This window comes from Caretta caretta, chromosome 6 (genome assembly GCF_965140235.1).
Source record: "Caretta caretta isolate rCarCar2 chromosome 6, rCarCar1.hap1, whole genome shotgun sequence".
Classification (NCBI taxonomy): domain Eukaryota; kingdom Metazoa; phylum Chordata; order Testudines; family Cheloniidae; genus Caretta; species Caretta caretta.
Window position 1 is genome coordinate 88,462,891 of NC_134211.1, and position 14,988 is coordinate 88,477,878.

The 14,988-nt window shown below is 51.3% G+C and overlaps 1 protein-coding gene across 1 annotated transcript in view; it reads right to left on the reverse strand.

Annotated features, from left to right (window-relative positions):
• The window catches only part of SYNDIG1L (synapse differentiation inducing 1 like), a 50,438-nt gene extending 44,982 nt beyond the window's left edge, over positions 1-5,456 (reverse strand). Inside the window, exon 1 of the mRNA XM_075129774.1 lies at positions 5,435-5,456. The gene's annotated coding sequence lies outside the window, so the exon portion shown is untranslated. The remainder of the gene's footprint in view (positions 1-5,434) is intronic.
• Positions 5,457-14,988: the final 9,532 nt, after the last annotated feature.

A 14,988-nucleotide genomic window follows, 5' to 3' on the forward strand; every position in this document is an offset into this window, starting at 1 on the left:
CCAGCTCTCACAGGCTCAGAGCACTGCATTCTCTGGGGTTCGTGCCTTGCAAAGGCCAGTAACATGGTGAGCGTGCTCCAGGTGCTACTGTCAGATTATTCTGTTATTTATAAACCACATTGCTTCAAACAGGACTAAGGCACTTAGCGTCAGTGAGGAAAATGGAGCTGGCAAGGAACTCACTGGAGTTACTGTATCAAGGACAGGGAGGAAAAGCAGCATCTGGAAAATGTCTGTGGTGCTGAAGACACTTTCCTCTTCTTTGAATAACTCAAAAGCCACCCAAGCCAATTTTTAATCCAACTTCACAAGACACCACTTTTGGGCTGAGAACAAGCAGGAGAAAAATGCAGCCCGAAGGGTAATCTTTCCAAAAGAGATAAGCCACTGGAAATAGAGGCTTATAATGGAAGTGCCATCTCTACAGTAAGTGTAGCACATTGAGAACAGCACCTCTCCCGGCTAAAGACCAAGTACTGTTGCCAATAGCACTGATGTGCTCCGTGAAATCCATAGCGGAAATCTTGTTGCTCACTTCAACCGCTGACATACCTTGAGAGGGTTGGATTAACAGAAGGATTCTTACAAGACTGGAGGCAAGATCCCCTGGGGACAAACTGATATAAATATAATCACTACAGGACGCACTAAGGAACCAGGGTCATATAAGGACACAACATGGATTCAGGTTTCTCTATAACCCCCAGGATAACAATAGTGCTAGACAGATGCCAATAATATCATCTGCTACCCCGTGGTACCACGCTTCCTTCAGACCAACTCAGAAATTCTTTTCTAATCAGAGGCTATTGTTGGGGGATTATTCTAAGGAGAGTCAGCCAATGAGTTTGTTTTCCTTTAGATATTCAGCTGCAACAGCAAGCAATGCATGAAGTCTATTCAGCTGTTTGAACTTTCAGCCCATTCTTGTGGCTATGGATTGTAGCTGTATCAATAGCTGGCTCAACCTCAGAATAAAAGTCATTTGCAAACAGGGAAGTATTTCAGTTCTCCAAAATTCGAGTGTGCAGGGCAAAAGGTAATAGTTTGGATGGACTTTGCCAGAATCAATCAACCAAAGAGGTTATTTTAGAGCCATCTGAGAAAATGCAAACTGGAAAGTACTTTTAAAAAAAAGTAAAAAATGCTTTATAATCCCATCTAGATCTCCTTAACCCATGAATGCATTTCTAATGCCAACCAAGGCATCAAATCCATCATTACAAACAGCATCACTTTTCTCCTGAAACCACCTAACCTGCTGTCAAGTTTCCCTCCCCACTCTGAACTCTAGGGTACAGATGTGGGGACCTGCATGAAAGACTCCCTAAGCTTATCTCTACCAGTTTAGGTTAAAAACTTCCCCACGGCACAAATTCTTCCTTGTCCTTGGAACAGTATCACTGCCACCACAAGTGAGTTAGACAAAAATTAAGGAAAAGGACCACTTGGAGTTCCTGTTTCCCCAAAATATCTCCCAAAGCCCTTTACCCTCTTTCCTGGGGAGGCTTGAGAGTAAACAAGGTGACCACAGACCAGACCCTTGGGTTTTTAGGACACTAAAAACCCCAATCAGATTCTTAAAAACAGAACTTTTATTATAAAGAAAAAGTAAAAGAAACACTTCTGTAAAATCAGGATGGAAGATAATTTTACAGGGTAATAAGATTTAAAACACAGAGGATTCCCCTCTAGGCAAAAAACTTCAAAGTTACAAAAAAACAGGAATGAACCTTCCTCTTAGCATAGGGAAAATTCACAAGCTAAAACAAAAGATACTCTAACGCATTTCCTTGCTATTACTTACTATTTCTGTAAATTTAGATGTATCATTCAGTAGGAGCTGGATTATTTACTTGGTCTCTCTCTCTCTGTCTCCAGAGAGAACACATGCACATAAAAAACCACACAAACCTCCCCACACCAGATTTGAAAGTATCTTCTTTCCCCATTGGTCCTTCTGGTCAGGTGCCAACTACGTTAATGGAACTGATTAACTCTTTACAGATAAAGGAGGGATTTTATGCTACCCTTAGCTGTATGTTTATGACACCTGCCCTCAGTTTATTTTAAGCATCTAGGGAGAGACGGATCTCTTGCAATCTGCCCAGAGTAAGAGGCAGTGCTTAGCCAGTCACAACTCAGCCCCTGCTTCCCAGCAGGGGCTGAGGCTGGGGCCACAGCTGGGGATGGGGTTGAGGCTGAGATTGGAACCCTGGGCACAGGGCCAGAAGCCAGGGCCGAGGCTGGGAGTGAAGCTGGATGGCGCTCCCTACCCGCTCCCCCATGGGAGCTGGCCTGGGTCTCAGCCATGCCTCCCCGAACATTCCTCCATGCCCTCCCCTAGGAGGTGCATCCCACTGTTTGGGTACCTCTGTTCTAATCTGAACCCCTTTTATTTCTGCCGTATCCTTTTTGAGAGAGGGTGACCAAAGTTGAACCCAGTATTCCAGGTGAGTGTCTGTGCACACACATGGGAAATGTATTTGTTTTCCTCATGGTGGAGTGCTTTCCTAAAGGGACAACAAAATTTAGCCTCAAAAGGAAAGTGATGACAAAGCAATATACTAGGAGGTCCAGGATCAAGTATTCAGCCTAATGTCACGTCTACTTTCATTATCAGTTCAGATAAGGAATAAACAGGCTTTTATTATTGGGAATGTACCAGAATGTAAAGCAGAATTGCTCACTGCCCCATTACTGAAATGCGTTCACAGAATCACAGTGGCTAGAGAGGGAACAGACCTATTTATTAAGTCACCCACTCCTTCACCCTGGAGGATCTTATACAGGAGTCCCCCTCCCCTCAAAGCCAGTCCATGGGTTGTTTATAGGCTGCCCAAGTGTAGCTGCTCAGATAAATTCATCCGCAGACAGGGAGGCAGAAAGTGCCACTGCTTGCTATAAAATAAGTCAAAGAAATCCCAGTCAAGGAGCCTCCATTGGGGAGGTGCAGCTCTGGCGTGCAGGATAAAGGACAACTGTGCCACAATTGGTGCCCAATGGCTGGTCTAAACTGTGACTCCTGTATGCTCAGGGATGAGTTTTGTCTAAACAAATGTAACCCTTCTGGCAAGTGGAGTTGGCAGCAACAAGGGCTGGGTTCAATATCTAGGGGTTCCTCTTTACAATACAAAATAGAACCATCTCGGGCCCCGCCCCACCCAGTAATCTGGGAAAATTTAACACCACCTCTGGGCATCTTTAAGAGGCAATACTTCCTCACTCGCAAGCACTGAATCTGTGTTTAACAAAAGAGAACTTTTATTAACAAGCTAAAAAGGGGACCCAACGTTAATTTGGGAGAACACCACAACTGTGATTCAAAAGCATGTGAGCACAGGCAAACACCCATCCCACAGGGCGTTGGGCAGTGTCCTTTGCCTGTTTCTCACCTTGTGGTGTGAAAGTCTGACAAACGAATGTCCCTCAACACACCACACCCCACTCCCTTTGCTGCACCCTGCTCACGGTTGGCTGTCCTTGGTTAGTGAAGACCTAGCGTTCAGCGGTGCGTTCGCAGCAGTTCATCTCTCACCCCAGGGGGCGGGGCGACGGGTTGTTGATCCATGCCTCTACTGCTGATACCACTGCAGCTGGCTCACAGCTGCCCCGTCTCTCTGCTGACATCTGCCATCAGGGCCATCCCTAGGGAGGTGCAGGGCCCGGGACATAGGCGCTGAGTTTCTAATGTGCTGGGAGGCGCTCCCCCCAGCTCCGCCCAGACCCCACCCCCAACTCCACCCCTTCCCCCAATGCCCCACCTCCGCCCCGCCTTGCCTCTTCCTGCCCCCACCTCTTCCCCGCCCAGTTCCACCCCCTTCCCTCAAGAGCGCTGCGCCCTTGCTCCTCTCCCCTCCCCACCAGCACCCCCTGACACCTCAAAACATCTGATGACTGTCATCTCAATTGGGATTTGGCACCACTCCCCCTGCTTAGCAAGTGAGGTTCAGTTTAGGGTAACCCCATCAAACAGGGCATGCTAAGCATAGTTCTGCTGACCTTTGCTCATAAAATAAGGATAACAACACTTCATTACCCCTGCATTCAAATACTAGAGTGATTTATAACCCAAAACCAGCCCAAATTGGTCATTTTGGCAAAGCAACTCCATCATGCTCTGCTCCAAGGCAGAGTAGGCATAACTGTGCAAATACATTTGCTCTTGAAGTCTTGTCCCTCAGTGCATCACTACATGTCAGGGGAGAGCTCATTCTTATGCAAAGAGAGTGTGTAATGTACTGGCTAGTCTGCCTGGGTCACTACGGACCCTTACAGGACAGGATGTTAAACCTGCTCAAGTGCCTGAAGTCATATAGCCTTCTATTGACTGTGACCCATGGAAGGTATAAGCCCTACTACTACAGAAGCTACTGAGGATTCACTTTTAGCTCCAGCAACAGGGGAATGACTGTCTTTGGGGCCGAAGATCCTCTGCTCTGTTCCTGCTGATGCCAGTGAGGATTGCAGAACTTAGTGTGCCCCAGTATGTGGTAGGGGCTTCCCTGAGGAAAATGACTCAACCCTTGAGACTTGCTACTGGCCACAGAGGACAGACTAGGAAGTGATCGGACAGGACTTTTCCAGGTCTAATCTCTAGGATTCCCTTATCATTTGCCATGTTGTGGATTTTTCCAAAAGAAAGCTACAGATGCTGTTTGCTCCCACTGGTGCAGGCATATGAGGGTGCAAACTGCTCCACAGGCTCCTGATTATTGACAGGAGCTGGGAAATGCACCGTTTATCACACAAGGCTTTGGACATGCTTTTTGGGTGTTTGCAAGGACACTGTCAGCCCCAGGCACCATGAGTGTTTTATGTTTTCCCAGTTGTGCAGTTTGCACAGGCTTTGCCCTGATTTACAACATCTTGTCATCACCTTGCAAGAGCAACACGCGCCCACCTGGCCATGAGGTTCAATTATTGTCATTCCCTCTCAGCAGGGCTTCTCCATCGCTCCTTGCAGCACGTTCAGAAAGCAGCAGCCTGTTCACTCGCTGGCTGGAGCTACATTGATCAGATTATCTTCATGTCAGCTGCCAATAAAGCAGTGGATTGACTATCCTAGCCCTGACATCCCTTAAAGCGCTTAGCAGTGCAGGCTATGGGTATATTAGAGGCCTGCTCCTTCAGCCTTTTCCTTGCAGGAATCCTCTTCCAAAAATATCTGTCGAGCCTCCTCTCTCACCTCATCCGGATCATTCCTAAAGACGCACTCCTGCCGCAGCGCCTACCAAAAAGCAGTTGAGTCTGTGCTTTACAGTAAAAAGAAAGGTGGCGCCACCAAGACTAATCTAGGATGCACAGTTGGTGTTCATTTATATGTGGTAGCACCCACATTGTGCTAGGCACTATCCACAGATATACTGAGCCACGAAGAGCCTACACTCAGAAAGAGGAGGGATATATGAGGGGAAGGAAGAAAAACACATACCATTTTTAACAGATACACGTCCGCTATCCCCAACTGCCATTCTGATCAGCAAGGTGGCCTGTGTATTGTAGGCATCGCAGCAGAGGTGGGTCTGCAGGTGAACTGGAAGAAGGAGAAGGTAGTGGTCTAACACCTCATGGCAGGCATCTGATGTGGTAGAAAGCACAAAGCCAGCTGTGGAGGAGGCAGAAAAATAGATGGTCAAAGCTGGCATAGTTAGCAGATCGGAGGGGGTAGGGATATGCAGTAAGAGACTATCAGGGAATGAGGGAGGGGCAAAGTTGAGAAGGACCTTGAAGGTAAGGAGAAGAAGCTCAAACCTGATGCAAGGGAGAGCCAGCGGAGGGATTAATAAAGGTGGCACAAAGGTCAGAGTGGCAAGCAAGGAAGATGAGCTTAGCCGGTGCATTTTCAATGGACTAACGTGGGGAAAATGTGAGTGTCAGGAAGGCAGGAGCAGAGGTTACAATAATCAAGGCAGGAGATGCTGAGGTCCTGGACAAGCATTTGGGTTGTTTGCACAGAGAGAAAGCCTCATCTTAGAGATGCTCTGGAGAAAGGAGTGTCAGGATTTCGACACACCCTGGATGGATGGGGCAAGAGACAGGGAGGAATTGAAGCTGACCCCCACATTGCTGGCCTGGATTACAGAGAGGATGGTGGTGCTCTATCCATAGTGACAAAGAAAGGAGGGAAGGGAAAGGGGTTAGGCAGAAAGACATGGAGCCCAGTTTTGCCCCATTAAGCTAAGGTGACCATGAGGCAACCAGAGGATGTCAGAAAGGAGGGTGAGACAGGGGATTAAGGTAAATCTGTGATTCATGAGTGTAAAGAAGATTGGTAAAGTTGTGTGAGCAGATGAGATTGCTCAGAAAGAGTATGGAGGGAGCCCCACAGAGAGTGGGAGAGGGAGAAAGAAGACACAACTATATTTCCATAGCCTACGACATTCCCAGCTTCTCTCATTCCTGGGATAGTCCATGTTCCCCTTGTCTGTCAAGTTTGCCAGTTAAGTCCTGATCCTGCAAGTTGTTCAGTAAGTGCAGACCAGTGGCCTTCTCCAGAGCCCCACTTACTTCCTACCTGCATAGTGCAACTTGCAGGACTGGGGCCTTATCCTGTACATTCTTTAGGGCAGGGACTGGTCTTATGTGAGAAGCACCTGGCATACTGATAGGTGCCTGTACACAACTCACCACCTCAGAGCACTCCCTCATAGCAAGACCCACCATTGCAGCACTCTGCCTCAGTTTCCCCTCAACAATCTTCAGCTTACTCCAGATGTTGCAGTGACTGGCTGCAGTGACTTGGCCCTCCAGCTGAACTATTACCAAAAGTCCATCCTCTCAAGGGAATCCAAATCTAAACCAAACAAAACATGAACTCTGTTCCAGGCCAGTCTCCAGGCCAGTCCTCTGTTCCAGGCCCAGCCCCTCCTTCCTAAGGGGTCTGTCTTCTCTCCTCCAACTTCAAGCACCATCCTCCCACTCACTCCCAGGCTCTTTTCCGTCTCTCCCCTCAGCTTGTCTGGGGCTCCTTTAGGTTATTCCCTGCTCTGTTCCAAGCAACCATTCTAAGGCCCTTCTGCTTGGAGCCTTCCGCAGGCCTCTGCCCATCTTTTGCTCTCCTATGGCTCCTCACTGCTGGGCTTCCTTCCTCTTAAGATTGTAGCTCTGCAGATGAGGGCTTTGGAGGTGGAAGGCAGTTGCCCATGACAACCCTCTAGGCTGGGTCTGAGAAGGACCTGAGCCATTTCAGGGCATTGCCCTTCACCCCTGCATCTTCTTGGAGGTGGGGCAGGAGTCAGTACTTAATTTGTAATGAAAGGGGTGCTGGGCTAAAGCAATTTTTTTACTTTCATAACTGCCACAGCCAGCTCAGAGGTGCCGGGGCTATGAGCTGCCAAGGATAGAGATGCAGAGTATTTAGTGATCAATGGTATTAAGCAGTGAGAGGCTAATTTAATAGGGCTGACAAGCCCAAGACATCTTACCCCTTAAAGGGGAAGGCCAGCCTGTCACAGAGCCATGAAATAATAAAGGAGGACAACACCTGATCTCAGTGCTCAGACTCCATTACTATGTAGGGACCCCACTATCAGAAGTTAGACTGTGCATTTGCTGTGGAAATCTCTGGCAGTCAGAAGTTTCTCCCCACAGAAATGTGTCTTTTCCTCTCTCCCAGTGCCTAAAAGATGCCTTCAAACATCTTTGTCCAACCTGTGTTTTTAATTTCAACACTGTCTATTTTTTACTTCTTTATCATCCCCCTTCCCATGTCCAGCCTATTTTTGCCCCTCTTCCCATAGTCAATCCCCTTTATTTAGGTCACTGGGGGGGTTCTGTGACGATGATTTGTGTCCAGGCACACTGATGGGGGGCAAAGGGGACAATTGCCCAGGGGCTCTGGTGATTTAAAAGGGCCCAGAGGCCCCTGGCCATCGCTGCCAACAGCGCAGCGGGGCTAAGTCAGGCTTCCTGCCCGCCCTCGCTCCATGCCGCTCTCAGAAGCAGCCGGCCCATCCCTGCAGCCCCTGGGGAGGGGATCTCTGTGCACTGCCCCTGCCCTGAATGTCGACTCCGCAGCTCCCATTGGCCGGGAACTGAGGCCAATGGGAGCTGTGGGGAGCAGTGCCTGTGTGCAGCAACGCGTGGAGACCCCCTGGACTCCCCGCCTAGGAGCCACTGATAGAGGGGTGTGCCAGTTGCTTTTGGGAGCTGCCTGAGGTAAGCGCCGACCCCCTGATCCCCTCCTGCACCCCAAGCCCCTGCTCCAGCCTACAGTCTGCACTCCCTCCCAGAGCCCGACCCCGTACCGCCTCCTGCACCCAAACTCTCTCCCAGAGCCTGCACCCCGCACCCAAACTCCCTCCCAGAACCCAACCTCACACCCAAACTCCCTCCCAGAGCCTGCACCCCGCACCCAAACTCCCTCCCAGAACCCAACCTCACACCCAAACTCCCTCCCAGAGCCTGCACCCCGCACCCAAACTCCCTCCCAGAACCCAACCCCGCACCCAAACTTCCTCCCAGACCTTGCACCCCTCACTCCCTCCCGCACCCCAACCCTTTGCCCCTGCTTGGTGAAAGTCAGTGAGGGTGGGAGAGAGGGAGCGACTGAGGGAGGGGGATGGAGTGAATACAGGGCTGGGGCCTCGGAGAAGGGGCGTGGTCTCAGGGAAGGGGCAAGGAAGGGGCGGGGCAAGGGTCTTCAGGTTTGTGCGATTAGACAGTTGGCAACCCTACCAGGCGGGCATGTGGAAGCCCTGGCCATTCTGGAAGAGCACGCCCAGCAGCTGGGCACCAGCCAGCGCAGGTGCGGTACAGCTCAGATGTCAGGTGGACCGTGTCCGCGCGGGTGCAGCTTGTGCATGCATGGGGGCCCACTGACTGTTCTGCCCTGAGGCCCGGAATTGCTGTCGGCGGGTCCTGTTTGTGGCAGCTTATTTTTACACCTGTTGCAGGGCTGTAACCCCCCCCCCCCCAAATGTCTTAACAATATCAGGTGAAATCTTGGCTCCACTGAAACCGATGACAAAATTCCTGTTAGCTGCACTAGGGGCAGGATTTCACTGCAAATGAATGTTACCTTTGAATTAATCATACCAAAATGGATATTCATTAATATTCTGTTTGATCTTGGCTCACAGGGGGGCAAGTTCTCAAATGTGGGAAAGGTTTCACAGGATACCCGTGGGACAGGCCGCGCTCAGGAAAAATGCCTCCATTTCAGCTGCTGAGGCATGTTGTCAATTTTAGTCCAAATCTAAAACACCCCTAGCTGAGCAGAATTGACTGGTGCAGCAACCCAGTGCTGGGGGAATCCCAGCTCTGCTCCCTAGAGCCTGATCCTGCACCCACTGAAGTCAATGGCAAAGCTCCCATCGACTTCACAGGCGCAGGATCAATGCCCTAGAGCTATGGGGCTGGTATTCAACAGACCTAACCAACTCCTCTGTATTCTGTGTTCCTATGGACCCAGTGTCCCATGCAAGCATTAGGATCCATGGCGTAAGCTCCACTTGCTAAGGGGCAAGCTCCAGACTCCAAGCCATAGGGAGAGATGCACTTAGCATAAGTTTTCCATTTACTCCCAACACCTACAATGAAGAGGAGGAGGAGGAAGCACTAATATCCATGTCCTTTGGAATAACAGGATGGCGGGGGTGGTCATTGCTCAGGGTGGGCAGTGGAGACATTTGCACCCAGGAAGCACAGTGTCAGTTTCAGCGTATGCGTACATAGCAATTAAAAACCGCGTGGCTGGCTCCTGCCAGCTGACTCGAGCTCCCAGGGCTCAGGCTGTGGGGCTCTTTAATTGCAGTTTAGACATCCAGGCTTCAGCTTGGCCTGGGCTCTAGGACCGTGCAAGTGGGGAGGGTCCCAGAGCTCGGGCTGCTGCCCAAGCCAGAACGTCTACACGGCAATTAAACAGCCCCACAACCCGAGCCCATGAGCCCGAGTCAGCTGCCATGGGCCAGCCGTGGGTTTTTAATTGCAGCGTAGACATGCCCTGAGTGGGATCATTGTCAAACCCTCCAGCAGGTGATGAACGAATTAGCTTCATGTTTCAGTGAGAAATTTAAGATCTTTCTTCTCCTACCAACTGTCCCAACAAGGTATCCCGGGCAATGTAGCTAAATCTATTCTTTTGTATTGATTGTGTTTAGAACAGGCTGCCTGAGGCAGCATGAGCTCAGGATGGGAACTTTTCCTGTGTGTATATCAATTGAAATTAATAAATAAAATAACAACCTCCTGGGCTTCCGTTTCTGCTAATGAGGAAGGGTCTTAGCAGGCCCTGAGTCATGGCTGCACCCCCCTGCCGTGCCATTTCATCCCAAGCTCTCTACAAACTGGGAACGGAAAGATTTGCTACACCTGCTGTTGCAAGGTCCCCATGGCAACTGGCCACTGAATGGAAGCTACTTGCAATTCTGCACAAAGCTGCAGCTTCAATCAGACACCAGCTTTCCTGCTCCAGTTTTATGGCCTCTTGTCTCATGCTTCGCCTCACTTAAAATTAAATTTATGAGCAGAACTGTGAACTTTACCACATCGCTAATTTTACTGCTGCCCTTGTCTAACCATTTTGTGCTGTTCATTACCAAGAGACTAAAAGGAAGAGGGATGAGGCTGGAGAAACAGATGCCGGAACTCCTGAGAGGCCTCCAACTGCAAGGGTTTGGTGAGAGTAACCACACAATCCTGCCATAGGAGAAGGGAGACTGGGCAAGATGCCCCAGCAGAAGCCAGTAAGCCACACACAGCAATATGAACAATCTATCTAGGTACCTGCCGGGTCACCATTACTGTCGTATCTGATACCTGCCAAGCATTTAAAAACAGAAATAACCTTATTCTTTATTCCTCCTCAGCCCATTCAAGAAATAGCTGGTTGGTTCACGGGGTTTTGGGTTGTTTATTGTTTGTGTGAGGGAATGAGTGGAAATGTTGGGTGCTTTGTGTGCAGAAGTTATCGAGGGAAAGCTAAGCTAAGGGGCTGAGTTCTACTTTGTATTCTGAACGCGGCCAGGTCCTTGCTCAGTCTTATCTCTTGTGGTAGTTGGTTCCATAGTTTGGACCCAAATCCTGTGAGCCTATCCCATTGGTTGCCCATTTCATTGTTCTGGTGGGACGGAGCTGTCACTGGAGGTCCTGATCCCAGAGGGAGAGGAGATCAATCTCTCAGGGAGTTAAGGCTAGTTCCATCAGGGGGTTAACTAGCAGGACAGAGACTTCAAACTGGACTAAATCGGATGCCAGCGCAGGCTGCAGCCTGGGACGATGTGCTCTTGGGGACCTACCTACACAGATAGGCTGCTGCATTTGGTACCAGCTAGGGCTATGCCAGGGTCTCTTGGTTCATTTGTGGATCTCATGAGTTGCAGTAACTGAGCCTAGTGATCACAAATGCATGGATCCCCATGGCCAGGTCTGTGTCTGAAAGGATGCAGTACAGGCTGCTGGCCTGTCTCCTCAGCCCAGGAAGGACTCACTGCCATGCCCAGAGATTTCAGATCCTTGCCTCAGGGCTTAGTTTTATTCTTTAAATGTAAAGCTTAGGCACAACATCAAAACAATGCAGTTCTTCCGCCTCCCCCACCCATGGGCTATGACACCCAGAGGCTTTTTCCATGGCCTCTCTCAGCACTGAAAGTACCCACCATTCCCTTGCCTGCAATCCCCCTGCTTCAGGACCTGAGGCAGGCACCCATCTCCCTCCTGCAGGACCCTTACACGGAGCTCTCTTGAGCCCTTTCTAGAGAATGCCTGATGGCTTTCCCAGGCGATCTGATTATGAATATGGGTGGCTAGCCTCAGTCCCTCAGCCCTCAAAGGAGCAGGCCCCCCTGTTACAGCTTCCAATAGCTGGGAGGAGTGCCAAAGGACTCAAGGCTGCAGACTGACTCCCCAGTGTCTCTCTAAAAACTACACTGTAGTTCAAACAGGCATTATCTGGGGGAAGTCCTATGGCCTGTGTTATACAGGGGGCAGGGTGGAGGTGTCTCAGACCAGATGATCATAGTGGTCCCTTTTGCCTTTGGAATCTATGAAATCTGAGCACAGATGCCTTTGATGTGATACAGGAGGCAAGTTCTTCAAAGCTCTTCCCTCTTCAGACCAGCATCACCTCAGTCTAGCCTGGGCTCAGCCTTAGCCAACCACTCTTATCCAGGTGCTGGTTTCCGGCAGGCACAGAGAGCTGGGAGACAGTGCTGTTTGCAATGGATGTAAAGGAGAGGTGGAGCGGGGTGTTGTCTGCATCATGCTGGCTCTTCAGCCCATGTTGTCTGACCAGCTCCCGCAATGGCTACATTTAGATATTGAGTAATACCAGAGATTGGATTGAGTCTTGCGTAGCTCTGGAGAGGACAGCTTTGAAGGCGGAGGGCAGTTGTCCATGACGACCCTCTAGGCTGGCTCTGAGAAGGACCTGAGCCACTCCAGGGCATTGCCATTCACCCCTGAAGCTTCTTGGAGGTGGGGCAGGAGTATTTGGTGATCACTGGTATCAGAGGATGCCGAGGTGTCCAGCAGGATGAATGTGGTGCGCGTATCTGTTCTAGAGCCAGGAGGAGATCATCTACCAGAGCAACACCATGCCCTGACCTGAAGTCTGACTGGGAGGGATCCAGGATACTAGTACCTGGCAGGTGGCATTGGAGCGGTTTTCTGGAGCTCACCCATTAGCCGGCTTACGAAGGATGGTTAAAGACCAGCTGGGAGTTTGCAAGATCTCTCCCATCATCCTCACCTGCCCTGAGTGCCTCTAATTGACGTGCTCCCACCTAGGCAACCTACCTCAGTCTGCAGCTGGGCTAAGAGCCCTGGTACTAGCACAGAGGGCTTCATAGAGGGCTCCAATGTCCTGCAGCAGCACAGATTTTCTTAAAGGGATATTAGCATTAGCTAACAGCTCTACTACGCCAAAAGCAACTGTGAGGTAGCGAGCAAATCTTCTTCATTCACCAGCTCAGTCCTCTTTCTGCCCCCCCCCCCCCCCCCAGCAATACCCCATCACCATTTCCCCCTCCCCAGCCATGGTCTTCCCCACGCATTTCACCCCACTTCTACTCCATAGGAGCTCAGTCAGCAATCCTGCAAGGGACTGCAATCTCTGGCCCGGAGGGCCTCCAGTACTGTATCTCCTCCCCTCCCCACTTCCCCTGTGTATGTTCCCCACGTTTGCTGGGGCTCCCCCACCCCCAGAAATGTCTCAAGGAGCACACCAACCACCAGGAGCAGCTCTACTAGCTGTGCTCCTCAGAGGGCTGTAGCTACCCGCTCCACTCCTGCTGTGACTGCTCCACCCTCAGACACAAGCTCTCCTCTCCCCTGGCTGGGACATCTGTAGGAGAATGGCAGGAGGGGGCTCAGATATCAGGGAGAGCCAGGCCAGCTCCTCAGACAGCTGGAACTACTGCGCACCCCCAGCTGCAGACCTCTTTCTATCCTAGGTATTTCAATGGGCCCCACCACTGTGGTATCTGAGCGCCTCACAATCTTTCTGTATCCTCACACCTGTGGTGAGGAAAGAAGTGGAATTATCCCCTTTACAGAGGGGGCCCGGAGACACAGAGACCTGCCCAGGGACACATACACAGTCTGTCGCAGAACAGGGAATTGAACTCTGGTCACCACACTCCCAGTTTAGTGCCCTAGCCACTTCCCGCTCCTCCAAGGGAGTGAAACAACCAGCTCTTCTCTCTCTGCAGCAGTCTGAGTAGTGATGGGAACTGTGCTTTCACAGTGCCTCAGCTCCCAGCTCCCCCATCCTCCTGGCCCCTCCGTGCACCGGTTAGGTTGGGAGCGGGGGATCTAATAGCCTGTTGCAGAATGAGCAGAGCTGGGAGCTGCATGCCCACAGTCAGAAGAGACGAGACAATTTCAAATTCAAGCTGCAATCTCTCCTGCCGGGGGCAGGGAGAGAAGGGCCTATATATCCCTAGAGCCTATATATTTCTATATATCCCTATGGATCTGAGAAGGTGGCTCAGGGAAGCCCTAAACCCCTTTCTCCAGCCCTGTGCTGGTTCCTGATTGGGGAAGGAGCTCTGGACTCCTCTTTTCTCTCCCACTCACCCTTCTGTGGCAGGTCCTGTGGAGAAGGAGAGCTTTCAGGGGCTCACCCCCCAATGCCTCCTGACTGGGGGAAGGGGCTAGGGGTTTCCTTTTCACCCTTCCTAATTTCTGCTGTTCCTGGAAGAGAAGCCCCTAATCCTGCTCCCCTGTGGTGCTGCTCTTTGTCACTGAGCATGGGGAAGAGGCTCTGAGACTCCTCCCCCACCTCAGGACCAGCAGCTGCTAGAGGGAGACTTGGATAAGCCCAGCAGAGAGGAGTGAAGGCCTCCCCCTTCCCCCAGTTAGTGCTCTGCTCTGTCGCAGCTGTTGGCTCCCATGGAGCCATGGCCCCTGTGAAGCTGGTCCCTTGGTATCATTGAGAAGTGGAGTTTCTGGCAGTCCCTTTTGTCTAAGGCAGGGTTGGGCAAACTATGGCCCGTGGGCCGGATCCAGCCCCTCAGGCCTTTGGATCTGGCCCGCGGGATTGCCCCCCGTGGTGCTGCAGGCCCCCCTGTCCGCGTCGCTCTCAGAAGCGGCCAGCAGCACGTCCCTGGGGCCCTTGTGGGGGGGACACAGAGGGCTCCGTGCCTTGCCTTTGCCTCCAAGCACCGCTCCCCCTAGCTCCCATTGGCCAGGAACAGGGAACCGTGGCCAATGGGAGCTTCGGGGGAGGTACCTGGAGGCATGGCAAGGACAGCACGTAGAGCTCTGTGACCTCCCCTCCCCTCTCTCTCCCCCAGGGGCCGCGAAGGGACGTGGTTCCACGGCGCCGCGTGGGGCTAGGGCAGGTGGCCCCGGTGCATGCCGCTGCCACCCCGGAGCCTGAACCCCTCCTGCACCCTGCCCCCCAATTCCCTGCCCTAAGCCTCCTGCCCCGGCCCTACATACAATTTCCCCACCCAGATGTGGCCCTCGGCCCAAAAAGTTTGCCTACCCCTGGTCTAAGGGATCCCTGAACATCCTTCACTGTGAGAGCTTTCTGATGAGCCC